Genomic DNA, 8,188 nt, shown 5'->3' on the forward strand with positions numbered 1-8,188 from the left:
GGTTGGAGAGCGATGCTGGTGAGGAGCGAGCTTCACGGATCAGGTGGACACCTGAGACTCTGTTGGCATCTCCTGCCTGGAGGGGAGATGAGAGGGTGGAGGGGGTTAGAAGCTGGCGAAACGGATACGAAAAGAGAGAGTGGAGGGAGAGAGCGGGCTGTCTCATTAGGGGGAGAGTAACTGGGAGTGTGTAGCAAGGTGCATATGGGTTTTTGTGTGAGATACTGACTTGATTTTTAAACTTTCACTTAAACCACAATAAAAATTATTAAAAAAAAAAAAAGATAAATTCTGGTGTCGTGTAAAAAAGCCCAGCTGCTATGTGAAATACCTTTACCAGGAAAACGGTTATGACCACATCATCTCAACAATGGAAGGTGCTTCTAAGGCCGAGTGAGAGGCATTTCACCTTTTGCCCGGATATAGGGCGCACGCAGGGTTTCCCTTAGACCAGGCTCCAGGTATGCTCACTGTCAGGATTCCTGTCCTTCTGACCCCTAGCTGGAAGGCTTGCTGCCTTCTTGCCGCAGGTGGGGAGTGATGCAGTTGCGGGAATGAGAGGCAAACCAAACCAAAAGAAGCGCGCCGCTACGTGACGAAACATGCGCCAGACACTGCCGTGACTCGGATTCGAACCGAGGTTGCTGAGGCCACAACGCAGAGTACTCACCACCATACGATCACGGCGCACCACAAACCTACCAGCCCTAGCTGGTCTTCTTAAACTGTATTGACAGAAAAACGTTCACACTGTTTTGTTCTGGAACAGCCACAAGTGCTCCGCTTTTCTCCCATTTCCTGCCGTCTCTCAGCTCCTCCTTCCCCGTCGTGCTACACCTTAAAAACCATTCTCTCCTCCCCAGGACCTCGCCTGAGTCTCTGCACAGGCCTCCTGGACGTCTGGTTCTCCGCTACGCCTCCCAGCTTTCCTTCGCTCCTCTTCACCAATCCCCTTTCCCCGTTTATTTTCCGCGCTCCCGCCACACCGACCGCAACCGAGGCGAGCGGTGGGGCGTCACACGGCGCGGGCGGGCGGGCGAAGGCAGAGCAACCCCGTCGTGGACCCCATTGGGCTCAGACGGGGGTTGCAGACCCGGGGGCCTCCGGGGGTCGCTGGCATCTGAGGCGGACAAGGAGCAAGGAAGGGCGAAGGCCGTTTCGCTGCCCTCCTAGCTTCAGACTCACCCAAACGCACTGCTTTCAACGCGACGAACGACAGGATTTGTCGCCCCAACCTGTCGGGTTTTCCGAGGCTTTGCGCAAATGGCTCGGCAGAAAGCTTCTGGCACCACCTAGCGCTTCACAGGCGTTCACTCGTCGATGAAAAGGAAAATTTAACCTGTGGTCTCTGTGGCGCAATCGGTTAGCGCGTTCGGCTGTTAACCGAAAGGTTGGTGGTTCGAGCCCACCCAGGGACGCGCTTTGGGTTTTATAAGTGTTAAGATGTCCCCAGAGCTTCTGCTCCTTGCATCTTACTATATAAAGGCAGAGAGCAACGTCAGTTAGCCTTCTATCTTCTTTGCTTGGAAACTGAGAACTCAGTAATGATTCAAAGAGAGAAATCATCGGAGTTGCTTTTGAGAAGTTCCCCCCCCCCCACTTTGTTTACTTGTACTGTTATTTATTTAAACCCTGGTGGTGTAGTGGTTAAGTGCTACGGCTGCTAACCAAAAGGTCGGCAGTTTGAATCCCCCAGGCGCTCCTTGGAAACCCTGTGTGGCAGTTCTACTGTGTCTTATAGGGTCGCTATGAGTCGGAATCGACTCGACAGCAACAGATTTGGTTTTGGTATTATTTATTTAATGCTTTCCATATACTTTGGAAATCAAGTTGGGTCTATGGTTTTATGAATACAAAAAAGTTGTAATCACCATTAGCTATCTAGCTATCTATTTATAATCGCTCGTTCTGTGTCTTTAGCAACCCTAAGACACCCCCCATTAATTTCAGAAATCCCAGGAAATGGCAGCGGTTCCCACCGTCCTTCATAAAATCGCCACCACAGAATGCTTGGAGGATGCAAGAACAGTTCCTATAAGTATATTTCTCACAGACTTGTTGAAGGTTATGTCTTCCTGATAACACCTGGGGCTATAGATGTGGGCGAATGACCATGTCTTACATGATAAATTTACTGTAGCTTTCTAATGCCCCTGAGGCTTTAGATATTTTCCATTACAAGAATTGTATCACAGACGTTGTGCCATTTCAAGTTCGTTTACTGTAGGCCTCCTTTGGGTGCAAGTTTTCAGTGAACTGGTTCAAGTGAACAATGTAGAATTGCCGACAGCTGCTCAAACTAATACAGTGGCTCCAGAATTTCTACCTAGTGCACCTGTATCAATCGGTAAACCTGGCCGTATCCAACACTATATTCCTTCCGCCCTGCTTCTACTCCCTTAGGATCCATTTCCATAGACGAACCCTAGGATTTAGGTTCATATAAAGTGGCAGAAATCTTGCAGTACTTCTGGCGGTATTGCACCTTCCTATGGGTCATCACAGTTTGTGCATTTCCCTCTGGGACTTTCCGGGACTCGTGTCTGAGTCTAGATCTAAAAAAAAAAAAAAGATCTAAAGCAATGGGAAAAAGTAGCAATGGGCTCTGAGGAGTAAAACAAGCAACTGTTTCCGCCCGGTTTCGAACCGGGGACCTTTCGCGTGTGAGGCGAACGTGATAACCACTACACTACGGAAACCCTGAGGTTCACAAGATCTCAGGAACATCTGTGAAAACTCTATGGTGGCCTTCTTGAAGTTTTGTGACTTTCAATGTACCAAATTCAATCCCATTTCGAAATTCGACTGGCAGCAGCAAAGTCCTGGAAAGGGCCTCAGTAAGCACCAAGCGAACCAAGGCTCACTGCATTTGCCTTGGCCGGTCATTTCTCTCAAGACTTAGCTTTAACGGCTCTTTCTTATCTCTTTCTCTTGTTCCTGCCACTTCAGTTTGCTTTTGATGTGAGATGTCAAATCCAGCGTGTGGGGCCCCATGGTCCTTGTTTCCAGGGTAGGCGAGGAACCCTAAGCCAGGGAATATCGGGAATCTCAGTCTCCTTTGCCTGAAGGGTTCGCTCGGTGCTTCCTGAGGCCCTTTTCTTCTTCAATGCCAGCCTGTGGAGAAGGTTCAGGTGATAGAAGAGAACAAAGAGAACCTTTACAGCTCTCTGGAACTAAAACTAACATAAAGCATGTCTTGTTTGGTGTCCCGCCGCCCAAGAACCAGATGAGAATTGTGTCCTGGTCTCCCATCTGACTTAGCGCAGGGAAATGAGGTTTGGCTTGGGTACTCAGTAATGAAGTCCTCCTGTCATTTTTTTTTTTTTTTTTCCTCCTTAAAGGCTATTGGCAAACGCTTAACCCTTCAGGAATGAAACCTGTTTTAGCCCGCCTTCTCAACAGGGACCCTTCCCGCCTGAGCCGAACGTGATAACCACTACCCTACGGAAACCACGTGACTGAGCTAGCCTAAGAATTTGTCCCTGAAATCGTTAAGCCCTGCAGTCTCCAAGTACTTTGGCTTGCAACATCCGAAATTCAACTACATTTGAAATTCCGCTGCTAGCAGCAAAGTGCTGGAGAAAGCCCTTGGGGAAAACACCAACAATCCCTTCAGGCAAAGGAGTCGGTGGCTTCCCTTGGGCCTTAAAGTAGTTTTCTGCGCCTATCCCGGAAGCTAGGACTTCGGGGGTGGCGGGGGGGGCTCCGTCTGGGTTCGGGAGCCCGAAGTTCGCTAGAGTTTCCATTTTCAGAACTAAGCTCCTCTCGGGCTCTCCAGCTCCCCACAGCCCAGGAGCTGTGAAGGCTCTCACCCTGGGGCTTCGGACCAGCGCCTCGGTGGCCCCTTTAAGGGCGCTGGTGTTCCAGACAAATGATCCGTGTTTCCATGAAAAGATGTTCAATGTCATTACCCCTTATTCATCCCCCCACTTGGTGTTAGTTGCCATGGAGTCGATTAGGACTCATGACCATCTCATGAGTGCAGTGCAGAACTAACTGCTCCATAGGGTTCTGAAGGCTGTGACTTGGTGGTGCACTGGCTAAAGCGCTCGGCTGCGAACTGAAAGTCAGCAGTTTGAATCCACCAGCCCCTCTGTGGGAGAGAGATGTGGCGGCCTGCTTCTGTAAAGATCACAGCCTCGGAAAGCCTATGGGGCAGCTCCACTCTGTCCTGTAGGGTCGCTATGAGTCAGAATTGACTAGATGGCAATGTTTAGAAGGCGGGCTAAAACAGGTTTCATTCCTGAAGGGTTAAGCGTTTGCCAATAGCCTTTAAGGAGGAAAAAAAAAAAAAAAAAAAATGACAGGAGGACTTCATTACTGAGTACCTAAGCCAAACCTCATTTCCCTGCGCTAAGTCAGATGGGAGACCAGGACACAATTCTCATCTGGTTCTTGGGCGGCGGGGCACCAAACAAGACATGCTTTATGTTAGTTTCAGTTCCAGAGAGCTGTAAAGGTTCTCTTTGTTCTCTTCTATCACCTTGGATCTTTCAGGAGCAGGTCGCCAGACTTGCCTTCCGAGGCGCCTCTGTGTGGGTTCCAACCACAAACCTTTCAGTTAGTAGTTGAGGGCTCAACCTTTTGGCACAAAACCAGAAAACAAGCATTGCTGAGGATGTGGAAAATTGGAGCCCTCACCCATTGCTGGTGGGATTGTAAAATGGTACAGCCTCTGTGGAAATCCGTTTGATGGTTCCTCAAAAAAGTTAACCATAGAATTCCCGAAGGACCCAACACCTCCATTACTAGGTATATACCCCCCAAAGAATTCAAAGCAGAAATGCAAACAGATCCTTGCACACCAATGCTCATTGCAGCATTATTCACAAGAGCCAAAAGGTGTAAACAACCCAAGTGTCCATCAACAGAGGAGTGGATAAACAAAATGTGGTATATCCATACAATGGAATATTATTCAGCCTTAAAGAGAAAGAAGATCCTGATATATGTTAAGACATGGATGAACCTAGGAAAATTATGCAGAATGAAATAAGCCAGACAAAAAGGGACAAATATTATATGATTCCCACCTACTTGGAATCTCTAGAACAGCAAATGCATAGAGGCCAAAGTTTACTAATGGTTACCAGGGGCAGGTGGGAGGGAAAAGGCAGGAATGACTGCCTAAGGGGCGCTGGATTTCTGTTAAGGGCGATGAAAACCTTCGGGAACGGATAGTGGTGATGGTTCCACAACGTGGTGAACCTAAGCACTGTCACTGAAGGTTGAAATGGCAAGTGTTTTGTTTCCTATTTTATCACACACACTCAAAATGATCCACACTTCCGGTCCACCCAGGAACAGTAGAACCCTCCCTCCAGGCCCTACCGTGCGCTCTCCCTGAGGCCTGACTTGCGCTCTCTCCTCTCAAGCCCTTTTGCCTCAGCACCTCTCCACTGTGTGGCTGGGTTTCAGTCCACTACTCTAATCACGCCTTCATGTTTTAGCCGTACCTTAGCAAAGGCTGAAACATGTGTCCTAGGATGTTTGGCTCTTTGAAAATGTTGAACAACCAACACAGGCCAAGCCAGCCTTGAAGGCCTGCACTGGATTCCTTTGGACACCGGACCAAGAAGCCCAGTATAAACCACAGGACCCAAGGGAAGCTCACGCAGAATTCACAATCGCTTGATTTCTCCCTCGTCACTCTTGGAGATTCTTTTTGAAGGGCAGTTTTATTTCAATACTGGAAACTCATCTTCGTTTGCCCTTTTTATTTTTCTGCTCAACAGATCATGGAGTGCGAAAGTTAACGGAGGCGGTTTGGGCAGGTTTTTCACCTTCGCCTCAGGGCAAGCGCCAATAGGCAAAGAGTTTCTGTAGCTCACAGGCTTTACTGTTATTCTCCATAGGATTTCCTTTAGAAATCGAGATTAAAAAAAAAAAAAAAAATTGGGGGTCAAGAATGTGCCCTTTTCTCCTGCAGTTGCTGCTCTAGGTGCTGAGGTTACCGCGCTACCTTCACACCCGAAGTTCAAGTGCTCCCCCACCCTGGGGAGGGCGCAGATTCCTTGCTCACTGGAAACCAAGACTCGGTCCTCGACTTTGTTTTTTGGCTCAAAGTGGAGACGGGGACACAACTGGACTACGTTACGCTCTTCGGCGACCTAGGACCCTGTTCCAGACGAGGCTGCCTTCCCGGTAGCTTTAGATCAGGAAATTTCATAACGTGCATTTCCCCTTCCCTTCTGGATCAATCTCCCGCCTCCCCGCCCACCCAGAGGAGAGGGTTCACCGCCTTTCTGTCGGGTCAAGACCCTTTGGGATCCCTCCTGAATTGGACAAAGAGGGCACTTGTCCTTCCCTTACAAAGGGGGAGGGAAGAGAAGGCTACTGGAGAACCACCGACACACCGCGTGCGGCCCCGCATATCGCACACTTGGGCGCGTGCACTTCGAGATAGGAAAAAAAGCGCCTTCCGAAGCTTCTCTGCAGGGGGAACCCGAAGGGGGTTGGTTTCTTAACCTGGAGAGAGGAGGCGAGCGGAAGGGTCCCAGGCATGTCCGCAACTCCTCAAGACAGGCCAGAAACAGGCTGATTTTGAGGGACAGAACCAAAGAAAAGGGGCAAATGCAGCCGAACCCCACGCCCGGAAATTAAGGCTCTCGAACCCTAAGGTCTGAGCGAGCCGAGGGCTACGCCTTAAATTGATCTCCCGCCTTTATCAGGTAAGTCGTCGGTGCAAATTCAGAGCTCAGGAAAGGGAGGGACTGCGTAGGCCCACGTCCACATTTGACGGACAAAAGCCAAAAGATCCGTTGCGGTCGAGTCTACTACGACTCAAAGGGAGCACAGTAGAACAGCCCCGTAGGGTTTCCACGGAGCGGCTGGTGGATTGCGGGTACCGACTCTTCACCATTTTACCACCAAAGAGAACACCTAAATCCCCGAGTAATTAGCTGTGGGGTCTGAGGAAAAGACCGTCGCCAAGGAGAACTCGCCGGTTTTTGCCTGAGCATAGGGAAGGATGGAGTGGCCATCAACAAAGATGGGGAAATGGCAGGGGCAGAGGACTTTAGGGGAAAAATCCGGAGCTCAGCTCGGGGTCCCCGGGCCCTGGTTCCAAGAGTTATTCATCCAGGCTGCCTCCGTTTCTGCATCCGTCTGAGCCCTTTTTGATATTGGAGTTCTCGGGCGCTCGTGCTCGGTCCCCTTCCCACCCTGGGCGCCTCCTCCCTGCAGGCTTGTCCCCTGCGCTGGACCCGGCCACCGTCTCTCCACACGCTGCCGCGCGCAAAGGCGTATCTCTAGGTCAGATCTGAGGTGCGGCAGGGCAGAGCCGCCTCGCTCAAAAACTTGGGAAGACCTGACAGCGCTCGGCGTGTGGCAGGCTGTCTCGTGTTTTGGAGAAGGCGAGGAGGAAAGGGCCTTGGGGGAGGATCGCTGAAGGAGAGGGCAGCATGCAGGAAGGTAGGCGTCCAGGCTTCCCCGAGTTGGGTGCAAAGAGATGTACAGTCTGGAGGCGGGAGATAACAGGCCCCCAGCAGGTCCCTGGTGGTCTAGTGGCTAGGATTCGGCGCTTTCACCGCCGCGGCCCGGGTTCGATTCCCGGTCAGGGAAAGCTATTTTGCGACGTCTCTCCTCCGCAGGAATCTTCTTTAGCCTTGTTTGATGCAGAGGAGTCCCCAGCACCGCCCAGGCTTGGACAGGTGAGAGGCGATGAGCAGCTCTTCAGCGGCTTGGGGCCCCCAACAGCTGTATCCTGCTCTGGGCCATTAGGAACCATCACCGCTACTGTGGTCCTCATCTTTCAGAAAGTCCATCTCAAGAAAACAAAGTAGAACCTGGGACAAGAGCTCCCAATCTTCCTTTTCAAAACAATTATAAACATAAAAAAGTTGAAAGAGTAGTGACTTTATATATTCTTCATGTTCATTTACCAATGAACATTTTCCACATTTGCTTTGTCCATCCCTCCATATATACGTATTTGCTACCCCACTTCAGAGTAACTTGCTGAAACCTCAAGATCCTTTGGTTACTCCTTTCCTTTGGGAATATGCCTCTAAACCAGCCCCTTAGGGACTTTTCCTCTTTGTCCTGTCAATGAGGCCCCCCTTGCCCCTTCAGCATAAACTCTCAGGTGTGACCTGGAGCCCCTCCAGAAATTACAAAGACTCCAGTCACTGGGAAAATCTCAGGTGCTTAGAGATTACCTCTCAGGAACCAGGGGAAAAGTCCAAAT

General features: G+C 50.2%; 3 non-coding genes across 3 annotated transcripts; 2 read left to right on the plus strand and 1 right to left on the minus strand.

Annotated features, from left to right (window-relative positions):
* The first annotated feature begins 1,344 nt into the window (after positions 1-1,344).
* On the plus strand, positions 1,345-1,418 carry TRNAN-GUU (transfer RNA asparagine (anticodon GUU)). Its single transcript has one exon. It is a non-coding gene; the product is annotated as a tRNA-Asn (tRNA).
* A 1,208-nt stretch (positions 1,419-2,626) lies between these two features.
* Positions 2,627-2,699, minus strand: TRNAV-CAC (transfer RNA valine (anticodon CAC)). Its single transcript has one exon. It is a non-coding gene; the product is annotated as a tRNA-Val (tRNA).
* Positions 2,700-7,491: 4,792 nt separating this feature from the next.
* TRNAE-UUC (transfer RNA glutamic acid (anticodon UUC)) lies at positions 7,492-7,563 on the plus strand. The gene has a single exon. It is a non-coding gene; the product is annotated as a tRNA-Glu (tRNA).
* Positions 7,564-8,188: the final 625 nt, after the last annotated feature.

Source organism: Loxodonta africana, chromosome 3 (assembly GCF_030014295.1).
Source record: "Loxodonta africana isolate mLoxAfr1 chromosome 3, mLoxAfr1.hap2, whole genome shotgun sequence".
Lineage (NCBI taxonomy): Eukaryota > Metazoa > Chordata > Mammalia > Proboscidea > Elephantidae > Loxodonta > Loxodonta africana.